This window comes from Somniosus microcephalus, unplaced genomic scaffold (assembly GCF_052327205.1).
Source record: "Somniosus microcephalus isolate GS21.2 unplaced genomic scaffold, FLI_Smic_1.0 unresolved_chr9, whole genome shotgun sequence".
NCBI classification, from domain to species: Eukaryota; Metazoa; Chordata; class Chondrichthyes; order Squaliformes; family Somniosidae; genus Somniosus; species Somniosus microcephalus.
Window position 1 is genome coordinate 10211085 of NW_028225187.1, and position 19188 is coordinate 10230272.

A 19188-nucleotide genomic window follows, 5' to 3' on the forward strand; every position below is an offset into this window, starting at 1 on the left:
TGTCAGGATCCTGCCAGGTGTGTATGAGGTTTCACAGTGTATCAGGATCCTGCCAGGTGTGCATGGGGTTTCACAGTGTATCAGGACCCTGCCAGGTGTGTATGGGGTTTCACAGTTTATCAGGATCCTGCCAGGCATGTCTGGGGTTTCAGTGGATCAGGATCCTGCCAGTTGTGTATGGGGTTTCACAGTGTATCAGGTTCCTGCCAGGTGTGTATGGGGTTTCACAGTGTATCAGGTTCCTGCCAGGTGTGTATGGGGATTCACAGTGTGTCAGGATCCTGCCAGGTGTGTATGAGGTTTCACAGTGTATCAGGATCCTGCCAGGTGTGTATGGGGTTTCACAGTGTATCAGGATCCGGCCGGGTGTGTGTGGGGTTTCACAGTGTATCAGGATTCTGCCAGATGTGTATGGGGTTTCACAGTGTATCAGTATCCTGCCAGGTGTGTATGGGGTTTCACAGTGTATCAGGGCCCTGCCAGGTGTGAATGGGGTTTCAAAGTGTATCAGGATCCTGCCAGGTGTGTAAGGGGTTTCACAGTGTTTCAGGATCCTGCCGCGTATGTATGGGGTTTCATCGTGTATCAGGATCCTGCCAGGTGTGTATGGGGTTTCACAGTGTATCAGGATCCTGCTAGGTGTGTATGGGGTTTCACAGTGTAACAGGATCCTGCCAGGTGTGTATGGGGTTTCACGGTGTATCAGGATCCTGCCAGATGTGTATGGGGTTTCACGGTGTATCAGGATCCTGCCAGGGGTGTATGGGGTTCACAGTCTATCAGGATCCTGCCAGGTGTGTATGGGGTTTCACAGTGTATCAGGGTCCTGTCGGTGTGTATGGGTTTTCACAGTGTATCAGGATCCTGCCATGTGAGTATGGGGTTTCACAGTGTATCAGGATCCTGCCAGATGTGTATGGGGTTTCACAGTGTATCAGGATCCTGCCAGGTGTGTATGGGCTTCACAGTGTATCAGGATCCTGCCAGGTGTATATGGGGTTTCACAGTGTATCAGGATCCTGCCAGGTGTGTATGGGGTTTCACAGTGTGTCAGGATCCTGCCAGGTGTGTATGGGGTTTCACAGTGTATCAGGATCCTGCCAGTTGTGTATGGGTTTTCACAGTGTATCAGGATCCTGCCAGGTGTGTATGGGGTTTCGCAGTGTATCAGGATCGTTCCAAGTGTGTATGGGGTTTCACAGTGTATCAGGTTCCCGCCAAGTGTGTATGGGGTTTCACAGTGTCTCAGGATACTGCCAGGTGAGTATGGGGTTTCACAGTGTATCAAGATCCTGCCAGGTGTGTATGGGGTTTCACAGTGTATCAGGACCCTGCCAGGTGTGTATGGGGTTTCACAGTCTATCAGGATCCTGCCAGGTGTGTATGGGGTTTCACAGTGTATCAGTATCCTGCCAGGTGTGTATGGTGTTTCACAGTGTATCAGGGTCCTGCCAGGTGTGTATGGGGTTTCACAGTGTATCAGGATCTGCTAGGTGTGTATGGGGTTTCACAGTGTATCAGGATCCTGCCAGGTGTGTTTGGGGTTTCACACTGTACAAGGATCCTGCCAGGTGTGTAAGGTGTTTCACAGTGTGTCAGCATCCTGCCAGGTGTGTATGGGGTTTCACAGTGAATAAGGATCCTGCCAGGTGTGTGTGGAGTTTCACAGTGTATCAGGATCCTGCCAGGTGTGCATGGGGTTTCACAGTGTATCAGGATCCTGCCAGGTGTGTATGGGGTTATACAGTGTATCAGGAAGCTGCCAGGTGTGTATGGGGTTTCACAGTGTATCAGGATCCTGCCAGGTGTGTATGGGGTTTCACAGAGTATCAGGTTCCTGCCAGGTGTGCTTGGGGTTTCGCAGTGTATCAGGATCCTGCCAGATGTGCATGGGGTTTCACAGTGTATCAGGATCCTGCCAGGTGTGTATGGGGTTTCACATTGTATCAGGATCCTGCCAGGTGTGTACAGGGTTTACCAGTGTAACAGGATCCTGCCAGGTGTGTATGGGGTTTCACAGTGTATCAGGACCCTGCCAGGTTTGCCTGGGTTTTAACAGTGTATCAGGATCCTGACAGGTTTGTATGGGGTTTCACAGTGTATCAGGATCCTGCCAGGTGTGTATAGGTTTTCGCAGTGTATCAGGATCCTGCCAGGTGTGTATGGGGTTTCACAGTGTATCAGTATCCTGCCCGGTGTGTATGGGGTTTCACAGTGTATCAGGATCCTGCCAGGTGTGTATGGGGTTTCGCAGTGTATCAGGTTCCTGCCAGGTGTGTATGGGGCTTCACAGTGTATCAGGATCCTGCCAGGTGCGTATGGGGTTTCAAAGTGTATCAGGATTCTGCCAGGTGTGTATGGGGTTTCACAGTGTATCAGGATCCTGCCAGGTGTGTATGAGGTTTCACAGTGTATCAGTATCCTGCCAGGTGTGTATGGGGTTTCACAGTGTATCAGGGCCCTGCCAGGTGTGAATGGGGTTTCAAAGTGTATCAGGATCCTGCCAGGTGTGTATGGGGTTTCACAGGGTATCAGGTTCCTGCCAGGTGTGTATGAGGTTTCACAGTGTATCACGATCCTGTCAGGTGAATATGGGGTTCCACAGTGTATCAGGATCCTGCCAGGTGTGTATGGGGTTCCACAGTTTATCAGGATCCTGCCAGGCATGTCTGGGGTTTCAGTGGATCAGGATCCTGCCAGTTGTGTATGGGGTTTCACAGTGTATCAGGTTCCTGCCAGGTGTGTATGGGGTTTCACAGTGTATCAGGTTCCTGCCAGGTGTGTATGGGGATTCACAGTGTGTCAGGATCCTGCCAGGTGTGTATGAGGTTTCACAGTGTATCAGGATCCTGCCAGGTGTGTATGGGGTTTCACAGTGTATCAGGATCCGGCCGGGTGTGTGTGGGGTTTCACAGTGTATCAGGATTCTGCCAGATGTGTATGGGGTATCAGTGTATAATGATCCTGCCAGGTGTGTACGGGGTTTCACAGTGTTTCAGGATCCTGCCGCGTATGTATGGGGTTTCATCGTGTATCAGGATCCTGCCAGGTGTGTATGGGGTTTCACAGTGTATCAGGATCCTGCTAGGTGTGTATGGGGTTTCACAGTGTAACAGGATCCTGCCAGGTGTGTATGGGGTTTCACGGTGTATCAGGATCCTGCCAGATGTGTATGGGGTTTCACGGTGTATCAGGATTCTGCCAGGGGTGTATGGGGTTCACAGTCTATCAGGATCCTGCCAGGTGTGTATGGGGTTTCACAGTGTATCAGGGTCCTGCCAGGTGTGTATGGGTTTTCACAGTGTATCAGGATCCTGCCATGTGAGTATGGGGTTTCACAGTGTATCAGGATCCTGCCAGATGTGTATGGGGTTTCACAGTGTATCAGGATCCTGCCAGGTGTGTATGGGCTTCACAGTGTATCAGGATCCTGCCAGGTGTGTATGGGGTTTCACAGTGTATCAGGATCCTGCCAGGTGTGTATGGGGTTTCACAGTGTGTCAGGATCCTGCCAGGTGTGTATGGGGTTTCACAGTGTATCAGGATCCTGCCAGTTGTGTATGGGTTTTCACAGTGTATCAGGATCCTGCCAGGTGTGTATGGGGTTTCACAGTGTATCAGGATCCTGCCAGGTGTGTATGGGGTTTCGCAGTGTATCAGGATCGTTCCAAGTGTGTATGGGGTTTCACAGTGTATCAGGTTCCCGCCAAGTGTGTATGGGGTTTCACAGTGTCTCAGGATACTGCCAGGTGAGTATGGGGTTTCACAGTGTATCAAGATCCTGCTAGGTGTGTATGGGGTTTCACAGTGTATCAGGACCCTGCCAGGTGTGTATGGGGTTTCACAGTCTATCAGGATCCTGCCAGGTGTGTATGGGGTTTCACAGTGTATCAGTATCCTGCCAGGTGTGTATGGTGTTTCACAGTGTATCAGGATCCTGCCAGGTGTGTATGGGGTTTCACAGTGTATCAGGATCTGCCAGGTGTGTATGGGGTTTCACAGTGTATCAGGATCCTGCCAGGTGTGTTTGGGGTTTCACACTGTACAAGGATCCTGCCAGGTGTGTATGGTGTTTCACAGTGTGTCAGGATCCTGCCAGGTGTGTATGGGGTTTCACAGTGAATAAGGATCCTGCCAGGTGTGTGTGGAGTTTCACAGTGTATCAGGATCCTGCCAGGTGTGCATGGGGTTTCACAGTGTATCAGGATCCTGCCAGGTGTGTATGGGGTTATACAGTGTATCAGGAAGCTGCCAGGTGTGTATGGGGTTTCACAGTGTATCAGGATCCTGCCAGGTGTGTGTGGGGTTTCACAGTGTATCAGGATTCTGCCAGGAGTGTATGGGGTATCAGTGTATAAGGATCCTGCCAGGTGTGTATGGGGTTTCACAGTGTTTCAGGATCCTGCCGGGTATATATGGGGTTTCATAGTGTATCAGGATCCTGCCAGGTGTGTATGGTGCTTCACAGTGTATCAGGATCCTGCCAGGTGTGTATGGGGTTTCACAGTGTATCAGGATCCTGCCAGGTGTGTATGGGGTTTCACTGTTTATCAGGATCCTGCCAGGTGTGTATGGGGTTTCACAGTGTAACAGTATCCTGCCAGGTGTATATGGGGTTTCACGGTGTATCAGGATCCTGCCAGGTGTGTATGGGGTTTCACGGTGTATCAGGATCCTGCCAGGTGTGTATGGGGTTTCACAGTGTATCAGGATCCTGCCAGGTGTGTATGGGGTTTCACAGTGTATCAGGATCCTGCCAGGTGTGTATGGGGTTTCAGTGAATCAGGATCCTGCCAGGTATGTATGAGATTTCACAGTGTATCAGGATCCTGCCAGGTGTATATGGGGTTTCACAGTGTATCAGGATCCTGCCAGGTGTGTATGGGGTTTCACAGTGTACCAGGATCCTGCCAGGTTGGTATGGGTTTTCACAGTGTATCAGGATCCTGCCAGGTTGGTAGGGGTTTTCACAGTGTATCAGGATCATGCCAGGTGTGTATGAGGTTTCACAGTGTATCAGGATCCGGACAGCTGTGTATGGGATTTCACAGTGTATCACGATCCTGTCAGGTGAGTATGGGGTTTCACAGTGTATCATGATCCTGCCAGGTGTGTATGGGGTTTTACAGTGTATCAGGATCCTGCCAGGTGTGTAATGGGTTTCACAGTGTATCAGGATCCTGCCAGGTGTGTATGGGGTTTCACAGTGTATCAGGATCCTGCCAGGTGTATATGGAATTTCACAGTGTATCAGGATCCTGCCAGGTGTGTATGGGGTTTCACAGTGTCTCAGCATCCTGCCAGGAGTGTGTGGGGTTTCGCAGTGTGTCAGGATCCTGCCAGGTGTGTGTGGGGTTTCACAGTGTATCACGATACTGTCAATTGCGTATGGGGTTTCACAGTGTATCAGGATCCTGCCAGCTTTGTATGGGGTTTCAGTGAATCAGGATCCTGCCAGGTATGTATGAGATTTCACAGTGTATCAGGATCCTGCCAGGTGTATATGGGGTTTCACAGTGTTTCAGGATCCTGCCAGGTGTGTTTGGGGTTTCACAGTGTATCAGGATCCTGCCAGGTGTGTATGGGGTTTCACAGTGTATCAGGACCCTGCCAGGTTGGTATGGGTTTCCACAGTGTATCAGGATCATGCCAGGTGTGTATGAGGTTTCACAGTGTATCAGGATCCTGACAGGTGTGTATGGGGTTTCACAGTGTATCACGATCCTGTCAGGTGAGTATGGGGTTTCACAGTGTAACAGGATCCTGCCAGGCGTGTATGGGGTTTCACAGTGTACCAGGATACTGCCAGGTGTGTAATGGGTTTCACAGTGTTACAGGATCCTGCCAGGTGTGTGTGGGGTTTCACAGTGTATCAGGATCCTGCCAGGTGTATATGGGATTTCACAGTGTATCAGGATCCTGCCAGGTGTGTATGGGGTTTCACAGTGTCTCAGCATCCTGCCAGGAGTGTGTGGGGTTTCACAGTGTGTCAGGATCCGGCCAGGTGTGTGTGGGGTTTCACAGTGTATCACGATACTGTCAATTGCGTATGGGGTTTCACAGTGTATCAGGATCCTGCCAGGTGTGTATGGGGTTTCAGTGAATCAGGATCCTGCCAGGTATGTATGAGATTTCACAGTGTATCAGGATCCTGCCAGGTGTATATGGGGTTTCACAGTGTATCAGGATCCTGCCAGGTGTGTATGGGGTTTCACAGTGTATCAGGATCCTGCCAGGTGTGTATGGGGTTTCACAGTGTATCAGGACCCTGCCAGGTTGGTATGGGTTTTCACAGTGTATCAGGATCATGCCAGGTGTGTATGAGGTTTCACAGTGTATCAGGATCCTGACAGGTGTGTATGGGGTTTCACAGTTTATCACGAACCTGTCAGGTGAGTATGGGGTTTCACAGTGTATCATGATCCTGCCAGGTGTGTATGGGGTTTTACAGTGTATCAGGATCCTGCCAGGTGTGTATGAGGTATCACAGTGTATCACGATCCTGTCAGGCGAGTATGGGGTTTCAAAGTGTAACAGGATCCTGCCAGGCGTGTATGGAGTTTCACAGTGTACCAGGATACTGCCAGGTGTGTATGGGGTTTCACAGTGTATCAGGATCCTGCCAGGTGTGTATGGGGTTTCACAGTGTATCAGGATCCTGCCAGGTGTATATGGGATTTCACAGTGTATCAGGATCCTGCCAGGTGTGTATGGGCTTTCACAGTGTCTCAGCATCCTGCCAGGAGTGTGTGGGGTTTCACAGTGTGTCAGGATCCTGCCAGGTGTGTGTGGGGTTTCACAGTGTATCACGATACTGTCAATTGCGTATGGGGTTTCACAGTGTATCAGGATCCTGCCAGGTGTGTATGGGGTTTCACAGTGTATCAGGATCCTGCCAGGTGTGTATGGGGTTTCACAGTTTATCAGGATCCTGCCAGGTGTGTATGGGGTTTCACAGTAGATCAGGATCCTGCCAGATGTGCATGTGGTTTCACAGTGTATCAGGATCCTGCCAGGTTTCTATGGGGTTTCACCGTGTATCAGGATCCTGCCAGCTCTGTATGGGGTTTCACAGTGTATCAGGATCCTGCCAGATGTGTATGGAGTTTCACAGTGTATCAGGAACCTGCCAGGTGTGTGTGGGGTTTCAGAGTGTATCAGGATCCTGCCAGGTGTGTATGGGGTTTCACAGTGTATCAAGATCCTGCCAGGTGTGTATGGGGTTTCACAGTGTATCAGGATCCTGCCAGGTGTGTATGGGGTTTCACAGTGTCTCAGCATCCTGCCAGGAGTGTGTGGGGTTTCACAGTGTGTCAGGATCCTGCCAGGTGTGTGTGGGGTTTCACAGTGTATCACGATACTGTCAATTGCGTATGGGGTTTCACAGTGTATCAGGATCCTGCCAGGTGTGTATGGGGTTTCAGTGAATCAGGATCCTGCCAGGTATGTATGAGATTTCACAGTGTATCAGGATCCTGCCAGGTGTATATGGGGTTTCACAGTGTATCAGGATCCTGCCAGGTGTGTATGGGGTTTCACAGTGTATCAGGATCCTGCCAGGTGTGTATGGGGTTTCACAGTGTATCAGGACCCTGCCAGGTTGGTATGGGTTTTCACAGTGTATCAGGATCATGCCAGGTGTGTATGAGGTTTCACAGTGTATCAGGATCCTGACAGGTGTGTATGAGGTTTCACAGTTTATCACGAACCTGTCAGGTGAGTATGGGGTTTCACAGTGTATCATGATCCTGCCAGGTGTGTATGGGGTTTTACAGTGTATCAGGATCCTGCCAGGTGTGTATGAGGTTTCACAGTGTATCACGATCCTGTCAGGTGAGTATGGGGTTTCAAAGTGTAACAGGATCCTGCCAGGCGTGTATGGGGTTTCACAGTGTACCAGGATACTGCCAGGTGTGTATGGGGTTTCACAGTGTATCAGGATCCTGCCAGGTGTGTATGGGGTTTCACAGTGTATCAGGATCCTGCCAGGTGTATATGGGATTTCACAGTGTATCAGGATCCTGCCAGGTGTGTATGGGCTTTCACAGTGTCTCAGCATCCTGCCAGGAGTGTGTGGGGTTTCACAGTGTGTCAGGATCCTGCCAGGTGTGTGTGGGGTTTCACAGTGTATCACGATACTGTCAATTGCGTATGGGGTTTCACAGTGTATCAGGATCCTGCCAGGTGTGTATGGGGTTTCACAGTGTATCAGGATCCTGCCAGGTGTGTATGGGGTTTCACAGTTTATCAGGATCCTGCCAGGTGTGTATGGGGTTTCACAGTAGATCAGGATCCTGCCAGGTGTGCATGTGGTTTCACAGTGTATCAGGATCCTGCCAGGTTTCTATGGGGTTTCACCGTGTATCAGGATCCTGCCTGCTCTGTATGGGGTTTCACAGTGTATCAGGATCCTGCCAGATGTGTATGGAGTTTCACAGTGTATCAGGAACCTGCCAGGTGTGTGTGGGGTTTCAGAGTGTATCAGGATCCTGCCAGGTGTGTATGGGGTTTCACAGTGTTTCAAGATCCTGCCAGGTGTGTATGGGGTTTCACAGTGTATCAGGATCCTGCCAGGTGTGTATGGGGTTTCACAGTGTATCAGGATCCTGCCAGGTGTGTATGGGGTTTCACAGTGTATCAGGTTCCTGCCAGGTGTGTATGGGGTTTCACAGTGTATCAGGATCCTTCCAGGTGTGTATGGGGTTTCACAGTGTATCAGGTTCCTGCCAGGTGTAGGCAATGTGCAGTTAGTTTAACTGGAGCATACAAGACCTGCAAATTTGCCAATAATTCCAAAATCGGAGTTAATTGTAAATTGAACCTATGCAGAACTTTTGTGGATTAATCACAAATCCAAATGACGTTTAAGGCTTTTTTCTCTGGCCTTTGTACCTCTGACTGCCAGATTCTGACAACCTCTCACCAAACAGCTACTGTCAAATACTTGGATTCTATAGTGAAATAAACGGTTTTATCTCCCCATTTCATCACTTACCTCTCAGCTTACTGGGTATTTCGGATAAACCTTCTGCGATGTTCATGTAATCAAATGGATCGGAACCTGTTTAAAACAATTAACTTTCATCAATTCAGATCTGGGTGATATTATAGTAAAATCTGCAGTGTTAGAATCTGTCATTGAATTCAGTGGGTGATGTTAACGTACCAAGTTCCTGTATCTCTTTCAGTATTTTGTTCAGCTTTGGTAACCTGTGGCGCATTTTCACCAAGGATTCCCACATCACCCTTCGGGCCCCAGAGCATTTCTCCATCACCAGAGTTAGGAGAAGTTTGGAACTGTCCGCCCGGTTTCCCTTCTCCGTGAGCTCAGTGACTATCTGTAAAGAATAATAATGAATATATTGAGGAGTGGAGTGAATGACAAACACTGATAATGAGAAGGAAAGGATCTGCTCAGTGATATGATCTCCCAATTGTTTTGAGCACAGAAAGCAATCACTGGGACGGGTACTGATCCATTCTGAACATGGGCTGAATATTCTGTGAACATCTTGATTCACTCATTAACGGGAAATAAATGAGATAAAAGGAAAATAGAAATCAGGAATATTGTTCTCGGAGAGTGAGCAGTCACTGAGAATCGGCAATAGTTTCAATGGGATTAGTATTCTCTGTGCTTCAGTGACCAACATGACATCAGCTTCCTGATTAACAATATGATGCACTCGTTTCTCACTCTTACTTCCTGCTGTCACACTTTGTTATTTACCAAGAACTGAACCAACAGCGAATCGGAATTCGAGTGGCAGGGAAGGGACGATTCTGAAGTCAGGGAAGCTGCTAGAAAACTACCTGAGGAATTACATCGACTAATCGACACAACCACTGTTGATTTATTCGAAATAACAACAGAAAACCCTGGAAAAACTCTGCAGGCCAGACAACATTCGTGCAGAGAGAAACAAGAGTTAATGTTTCAGGTCGAAACCCTTCCTCAGAACTGAGAAAAAAGCAGGAAATGAGACAGATTGAACAGCGAGTTTGGGGGCTGGGAAATGGTGGAAGGGATGAAAGGGAAGGTCTGAGAGGTGGAGAGACATTAAGAGATATTCAAGGCGAGACGAGATGGTAATAGGACAGGTAAGGAGACAGAGGATGGCTCTAGATGAAGTGTGAAATGCGCTGGCATATTGGTCAGCAGAATCAAAAATAAGGATAATAATGATGACAAATCCAATCACTCCAATCGCATGCTTCTTCGGCAATTGAAATGACAGGCACTCAATTTTTTGCACAATCGCTACCGGTATGAAACCTCAGTAACCAGGATCACGTGTCCACCAATGGATAGTCAGCACTTCAATCACCAACTTACATTTATATGGGGCTTTTAAAGTAGAAACTAGTCCCAGGGTGTTTCAGAGAGGTGGAATCAGACAATGAACCCGAGACAAAGCAGGATAAGTTAGCAGAGGTGCTCAGAAGCTGGAGGAAAGATAAGGATTAAGGAGAAGAGGGAGGTGGAGAGGCCGAGGGGTTGATGGAGTGATTTCCTGAGCGTGGGGCCCAAGACAACTGAACGCGCAGCCACCAGTGGTGGTGTGAAGGACTGGGTGCACAAGAGGCCAGAGTCAATGGAGAATTCCAGTGGCATAGGAGGTTGTAGGGCTGGAGTGGGTTACAGAGTTAGGAAGGGTCGAGGTCCTTTATTTGTTTCAAGAGCAGCATGGGAATTTTAAATTAAGGCATTCGAGGAGCGGGTGCCATGAAAGGTGATGGAGCACACGAGTGATATCTGAATGACTCCTGGGCAGGTTGCAGAATTTGGGAGTTACTGAAGATTAGAGAGGGTGCAAGGATGGAGGCTGGCCAGGGGAGCATCGGGACAGTCGGGATAAGAGATGGGCCGAGGCAGGGGCGGGCAATGTTACGGGGACAGAAGTAGGCGATCTTTGTGATGGCGAGTATATAGTGCAGGGAGTTCAGCTCAAGGTTGGACGTGGAATTTGCGAACAGCCTGGCTAGTCTCCGGCAGTGGCCAGGGAGGGAGATGGACTCAAGCAATGAGGAGACAGAATTTGTGGTGGGTTAGCAGACGATGGCATCAGTCTTCCTAAATGGAGGAAATAGGGAGTGACGTTCCACACCAAGAGCGCTGGGGCAGGTCATTTACCCAGATGAATATAGTTTTGGAAACTCAATTATAGAAAGGAAATAAAATTCCTTGAGGAACTGCTCAGCGGGTTTACTGGGATGTGGAATTCCTGTTAGAGGGGATTTGAGAATTTAGGAATTATGCTTTGCGAGTTGAGCAGATTAGGTGAGGAGTTGATGGAAGTCTTCAGTTTCTCAAAGCTTATGATGAAAGAAATGTTTACAGATTTTCTCCACTGTTTGGTCAGAAGGCTTATTCGAAGTATTAAGGGTGAGGGTGGATACATTCATTTCTGTACATGGCGGTTAGATGTATAATTTATTCCCACAAACTGTTGAGGAACCAAGTCAATCAATTTCTTTGATTGTTGACTGTTGCCTCACAGCGCCAGAGACCCGGGTTCGAATCCGGCCTCGGGCGACTGTCTGTGTGGAGTTTGCACATTCTCCCCGTGTTTGCGTGGGTTTTCTCCGGGTGCTCCGGTTTCCTCCCACAGTCCAAAGATGTGCGGGTTAGGTTGATTGGCTATGATAAATTGACCCTTAGTGTTGGGGGATTAAATACGTGGGGTTACAGGGATAGGGTGGGATATGTGTTGGTGTAGGGGTTACGGGGATCGGGTGGGATATGTGTCGGTGCAGGCTCGATGGGCCGAAATGGCCTCTATCTGCACTGTGGGGTTTCTGTGATTCTGTGATTCTGAAAAAGGACGTTTAGAGTTCAGGGAGTGAGCAGGAGGTTGGGATTGGACTAGATGGGATATTAACGGTAATGGGTAGTGAGCAGGAGGTTGGGATTAGACTGGTGGGATATTAAACATAATGAGCAGTGAGCAGGAGGTAGGGATTAGACTAGGTGGGATATTAACAGTAATGGGTAGTGAACAGGAGGTTGGGATTAGACTAGGTGGGATATTAACGGTAATGGGCAGTGAGCAGGAGGTTGGGATTAGACTAGGTGGGATATTAACGGGAATGGACAGTGAGCAGGTGGTTGGGATTAGACTAGGTGGGATATTAACAGTAATGGGCAGTGAGCAGGAGGTTGGATTAGTCGAGGTGGGATATTAACTGTAATGGGTGGTGAGCAGGAGGTTGGGAATAGACTAGGTGGGATGTTAACGGTAATCGACAGTGAGCAGGAGGTTGGGATTAGACTAGGTGGGATATTAACGGTAATGGGTAGTGAGCAGGAGGTTGGGATTAGACTAGGTGGGATATTAACAGTAATGGGTAGTGAGCAGGAGGTTGGGATTAGACTAGGTGAGATATTAACTGTAATGGGTAGTGAGCAGGAGGTTGGATTAGACTAGGTGGGATATTAACAGTAATGTGTATTGAGCAGGGGGTTGGGATTAACCTCGGTGACTCGATGGAGAAAACTAACAATTGCACTGTACTGAATGGGGACTGTCCGGTTTTTCCATCCTCAGTGCTTTTGTTGGCTTGTTTCCTTTCTTTGTGTCGCAATATTTCACCGTATGAGTGAACTCTCCTGTTTTTAACCTCTTTTCTTTAACCCAGAGGGATTTTTTCGTGTCATCTAACCTTTCCCCGATTTACTATGAAGTAGTTTCCTGGTCACTCAGCACATTGCCTTCCCTCTAACTCCTGTCTGTTGCCTCTGGTCTCTCCTTTCCCAGTCCCACTAAAACCATTTCCCTTTGTTTTCAGTCCACACCAGTGTTATACCCGACCCGTTCCCCTGTTCTTTGTCCAGATACTGATGGATCCGCTGGGTATTTTCACCTCTTCGTATCATTGTTTCAGTTTCACAATAATTGCAGTTTTATCCATCTATTTGATATTTTGCCAATTCCATTCTGTAACATTCTCAGATTCCAATATTTGATATTGAAACAATTCTCAGTGGCAGTGAGGAAAGAAAATCAGATTTTGGATGTGCTCACAGATCAATATTGAGCAGATGTAGTGAGATAATCCCACTACTTTATTAATCATTGGTGTGACCGCACTGAGAATATTGTGTACAGTTCTGATTGCCTCAGTACAAAAAGGTTATCACAGCTATTGAAGTGATCAACTAGAGTGACTGAGGGAATGGAGGGGTTGGATTAGGAGGAGCTATTGTCTAAATTGAGCATGTTCTCACTGGAAGAGAAAAGGTTGAGAGGTGATATGATCGCTGATTCACTTTGTCCAGTATATGAAGGAGGGTAATTCCAAAACTAGTCTGTGGAAAACGATTTCAGTGAGCGAGTGGTCAATCTGGGGAACAGGCTCCCTAGGGAGACGGTGGAAGCGTTAATATTGAATCATTAAACAGCAAATTAGATAGATTTACTTCAGAAAATCACATTTTGGGATGCAGTATATGAGTAATTTGAAATATGACGTGGTAAGTATAGAATGCGTGAGGGGAACAGGTGACTTTTGGACTCTGGTTCCCAAAGTGCTCCACCTCTGGGGTTTCCTCACCTCATGTCTGGGTCTGTTGTAGATTAATTGATATAGATCGATTAGTCAACAACTCCATTATCATTGTAGCAGTCGATTATCAGCATGTTAGGATGGGGAATTACATAGACCGTGATCTTTTTTCAATCGAGTTCCTATGTTAGGATATTGTCAGTTCTGTGATGTTAGAATAAACTAAACTCATTCCGTGTCCCTCCCACTCACAGAAATCACAGAAACCCCACAGTGCAGATAGAGGCCATTTCGGCCCATCGAGCCTGCACCGACACATATCCCACCTGATCCCCGTAACCCCTACACCAACACATATCCCACCCTATCCCCATAACCCCACGTATTTAATCCCCCTAATACTAAGGGTCAATTTATCATAGCCAATCAACCTAACCCGCACGTCTTTGGACTGTGGGAGGAAACCGGAGCACCCGGAGGAAACCCACGCAAACACGGGGAGAATGTGCAAACTCCACACAGACAGTCACCCGAGGCCGGATTCGAACCCGGGTCCCTGGCGCTGTGAGGCAACAGTGCTAACCACTATGCCACGTGATACTCTTCTCCACTGAAATGTTCCTCGCCTGTTAACCAGAGACCGAGTCCCTCCACACCATCTTCAATCGCCTGTTCCAGTCTGTTCCGGTAGAATTTCGTCAACTGGAACAGCTAGTAATCGTTGTATTTTGTCAAGAACTTATTGATTGTCGAGTTTGGATCTGTGAACACAAAGAACCACATTAACAAACAGATTCTGAAAACCCACATGCATCGCATGTGCTAAATTCCTCAATCTATAAAGTCAATTCTGTGTGCAAATTTGTCAAACACGACTTATCGACAGCTTATCGGATCCAGCCAACCCGATCATCCCCTGTATCAGTAAATGTTTACTAATATACCTTCATAGAAACATAGATATAGAAACATAGAAGATAGGAGCTGGAGTAGGCCATGCGGCCCCTCGAGCCTGCTCCGCCTTTTAATGAGATCATGGCTGTTCATCCAAATTCACTACCTGATCCCTGCTTTCTCCCCATATGCCTTGATCCTTTTAGCCTTAAGAAATATATCCAACTCCTTCTTGAATATATTTAATGTATTGGCCTGTTCTGCCTTCTGAGGTAGAGAATTCCACAGGTTCACCACTCTCTGGGTGAAGAAATTCCTCCTCATTTCTGTCCTAAATGGGCTACCCCTTATCCTTAGACTGTGACCCCTGGTTCTGGACTCCCCGAACATCGGGAACATCCTTCCTGCATCTAGTCTATCCAGTCCTGTTAGAATTTTATAAGTTTCAATGAGATCTGCTCTCATTCTTCAAAACTCCAGCGAATACAAGCCCAATCGACCCAATCTCTCCTCATACGTCATTCCTGCCATCCCAGGTATCAGCCTGGTGAATCTTCGCTGAACTCCTTCCATGGCAAGAACATCCTTCCTCAGATAAGGCGACCAAAACTGCACACAATAATCAAGATGTGGTCTCACCAAGGCCCTGTACAACTGCAGCAAGACATCGTTGTTCCTGTACTCAAATCCTCTCGCTACGAAGGCCAAAATACCATTTGCCCTCTTAACCGCCTGCTGCACCTGCATGCTTACCTTCAGCGACTGGTGCACAAGGACACCCAGGTCTCGTTGCACTTCCCCTTCTGCCAATCTAGTGCCATTCAAATAATAATCTGTCTTCCTGTTTTTGCCACCAAAGTGGATAACCTCGCATTTATCCACATTATACTGCACCTGCAATGATTCTGCCCAATCAACCAACCTGTCCAAATCATCCTGTAATTTCTCGGCATCCTTCTCACAGCACACACGTCCACCCAGCTTTGTGTCGTCTGCAAATTTGGAGATATTACATCTGGTTCCCTTGTCCAGATCATTAATATATATTGTGAATAGCTGGGGTACAAGGACCGATCCCTGCGGTACCCCACTAGTCACTGCCTGACACTTGGAATAAGACCCATTTATTCCAACTCTTTGCTTTCTGTCTGCCAACCAGTTCTCTATCCAAGTCAATACCTTGCCCCCAATCCCATGTGCCTTAACTTTACATGCCAATCTGTTATGCGGGAACTTATCAAAAGCCTTCCGAAAGTCCAAATACACCACATCCACTGGTTCTCCCTGATCTATTTTACCAGTTACATCCTCAAAAAATTCCAGATTAGTCAAGCACGATTTGCCTTTCGTAAATCCATGTTGACTTTGTCCGATCCTGTCACTGTTTTCGAAGTGCTTTGCTATTACACCTTTTATAATGGACTCTTGCATTTTCCCCACTAGCGATGTCAGGCTTACCGGTCTGTAATTCACCATTTTCTCTCTACCACCTATTCTGAATAGTGGGGTAACATTAGCTACCCTCCAATCCATGGGTACTGTTCCAGATTCCATTGAATGTTGGAAGATGATCAGTAATGCATCTACTATTTCTAGGGCCACTTCCTAAAGCACCCTAGGATGTAGATTATCAGGCCCTGGGGATTTATCGGCCTTCAATCCCATCAATTTCCCTAACACCATTTCCCTACAAATACTGATTTTATTCAGTTCCTCCCTTTCATCAGACCCTATGTTCCCCGACATCTCTGGTAGGTTATTTGTGTCCTCCTTTGTGAAGACAAAACCAAAATATGTATTTAATTTGTTTGCCATTTCTTTGTTCCCCTTTATATATTCCCCTGGTTCTGACTGCCAGGGACCTACGCTTGACTTCATCAATCTTTTTCGCTTCACATATCTATAAAAGCTTTTACAGTCAGTTTTTATGTTCTCTGCAAGCTTACTCTCATATTCTATTTTCCCTTTCTTAATTAATCCCTTTGTCCTCCTTTGTTGAATCCTAAACTGCTCCCAATCCTCAGGTTTACTGCTCCTTCTGGCCAATTTATATGTCCTCTCCTTGGATCTTATGCTATCCCTAATTTCCCTTGTTAGCCATGGTTAAATCACCTTTTTTGTTTTATTTTTATGCCAAATTGGGATGAGCAAATTCTGTAGTTCATCCATGCGGTCTTTGAATGTTTGCCATTGCCTATCCACCGTCAACCATTTGAGTGAAATTCCCCAATCAATCCTACCCAACTCGCGCCTCAGACCATCGTAGTTTCCTTTATTTAAATTCAGGACCCTAGTCTCTGAGTCAACTACTTCATTCTCCATCTTAATGAAGAATTCGATCATATTATGATTGCTCCGACCCAAGGGGCCTCGTACAACAAGATTGCTAATTAGTCCTTTCTCGTTACATAATTCCCAGTCTAAGATGGCCTGATGTCTAGTTGGTTCCTCGACATATTGGCCCAGGAAACCATCCCGTAAATGCTCCAGGAATTCATCCTCCACAGTATTGTTACTAATTTGGTTAGCCCAATCTATATGTAGATTAAAGTCACCCATGATGACTGCTGTGCCCTTATTGCACACTTCTCTAATTTCCCTTTTAATGCCATCCCCAACCTCCGCATTACTGTTTGGAGGTCTATATACCACTCCCACTAACGTTTTCTGCCCCTTGGTATTTCTCAGTTCTACCCATACAGATTCCACATCATCAGAGCTAATATCCTCCCTTACAATTGTGTTAATCCCTTCTTTAACCAGCAATGCTACCCCACCTCCCTTTCATCTTTGCCTATAATTCCTGAATATCGAATACCCCTGGATGTTGAGTTCCCAGCCTTGGCCACCCTGGAGCCATGTTTCCGCTATCCCAATCAAATCATATTAGTTTACCTCTTTTTGCGCAGCTAATTCATCCACCTTATTTCGAATGCTCCTCGCATTAAGACACAAAGGCCTAGAAATTCAGTTGATAGCGCCACCGATTAGCGCCGAAAATAAGCGTTAAAAGGGGCTATAAGCAATTTCAGGTGGGTCGCAGGGAGTTTAGCACCATGTCCCATATTGTTGATGGGTAAGGCGCACACTGGTCATGATGTCATTTCAAGGTGCAACGCCTCTTTAACGCCCCCTGCCAAAAATTGGGTAGTTCCAGAACTGTTTGCGCCTGGCGCTATTAGTGACAGCTCAAGGGAACATTACCAAGGCACTCTCGCCGTCCAGTGGCGCTATTTAAAGGGGACACCACTGCTGTGAGAAGGTCAGCCCTTCTGTGAGCACTACCTGTTGGGTGCTTACATCTTGTGGCGCTTCTGCATTTGGAGATCCTTACAGCCATTGCCCCAGCGGCGCCAGAGGATCTTTGGCCCTTTGAGCAGCACCTAGCTGCTGATAAGACATTTAGGTCCCTTATTCACTGGTATGATGGGGGCTGCTTTGGAAGGGAACCTTCTTCTGCTGGATCATTTTGAGAGGGCACAGAGACGGATGGAGAGGGGCCCAGGAGTGGGCAGATGGAGGAGGTCCAACAGACATCGACACACCAGACCTTACGCAGCGAGGGTTTTCAGAGACCACTTCCACTACAACAACATGTCGGAGGAGCAGTTTGTCAGCAGGCTCCTATTACATTAGGAAGTACTGACTGAGCTGTTCCAACTGCTTCAGGATGATCTTCTGCCACGCATACGGTGCAGGACATCTCTGTCGGTGCCTGTAAATGTTCCCCTTTAAGAGCTGGCCGGCTACTGACTCTCTCGTGATCATCGATGACTGACAGCACCTGCACTGCACCCAGCCGCCACGATATTCGGTAGCGCCACCATGTTAGCACCTTTATTCGACCGTGCAATGCCAGAATTAGTGCCATGATCACTTTAGGCAGGCTACAACCCAATATCGCGGTAGATGGCGCTAATTTTCAAATAGCGCTAAAAATTAGTCCTGTGCCTTCTCCAGCACCCCACTGGTGGCTATAACCAATTTCTTGGCCAAAGCCTTCAGGGTTATTTTTTTTAACGCTCTTAGACATTTTAGAATTATTATTTACTGTGGCCATGTTTGATTTAAACCATTGATTTCTCTGACTGCCACTTTTGTTTTTCTCCTTCATATCTTTTGCTTTTATCCTTGTTTCCCTTTCCTCTGTCCCGCTGCTCAGGTTCCCAAACACCTGCCATTTTAGTTTAAACCCTCCCCCAGAGCACTAGCAAACACTCCCCCTAGGACATCGGTCCCAGCCCTGCTCAGGTGCAAACCGTCCGGTTTGAACTGGTCCCAACTCCCCCAGAACCGGTTCCAAAGTCCCAGGAATTGAGTATTGTGTGCAGTTTTGGTCACCTTATCTGAGGAAGGATGTTCTTGCCATGGAAGGAGTTCAGCGAAGATTCACCAGGCTGATACCTGGGATGGCAGGAATGACGTATGAGGAGAGATTGGGTCGATTGGGCTTGTACTCGCTGGAGTTCAGAAGAATGAGAGGGGATCCCATTGAATCTTTTAAAATTCTGACACGACTGGACAGACTAGATGCAGGAAGAATGTTCCCGATGGTCAGGGAGTCCAGAAACAGGGGTCACGGTCTAAGGATAAGGGGTAGGCCATTTAGGACAGAAATGAGGAGGAATTTTTTCACGCAGAGAGTGGTGAACCTGTGGAGCTCACTACCACAGAAGGCGTGGAGGCCAGTTCATTAAATATATTCAAGAAGGCGTTGGATATATTTCTTCAGGCAAAAGGGATCAAGGGGTATGGGGAGAAAGCAGGGACCGGGTACTAAATTTGGAT

The 19188-nt window shown here is 47.5% G+C and overlaps 1 pseudogene; it reads right to left on the reverse strand.

The window, feature by feature from the left end:
* The window catches only part of LOC147084739 (uncharacterized), a 177290-nt pseudogene that overhangs the window by 157179 nt on the left and 923 nt on the right, over positions 1-19188 (reverse strand).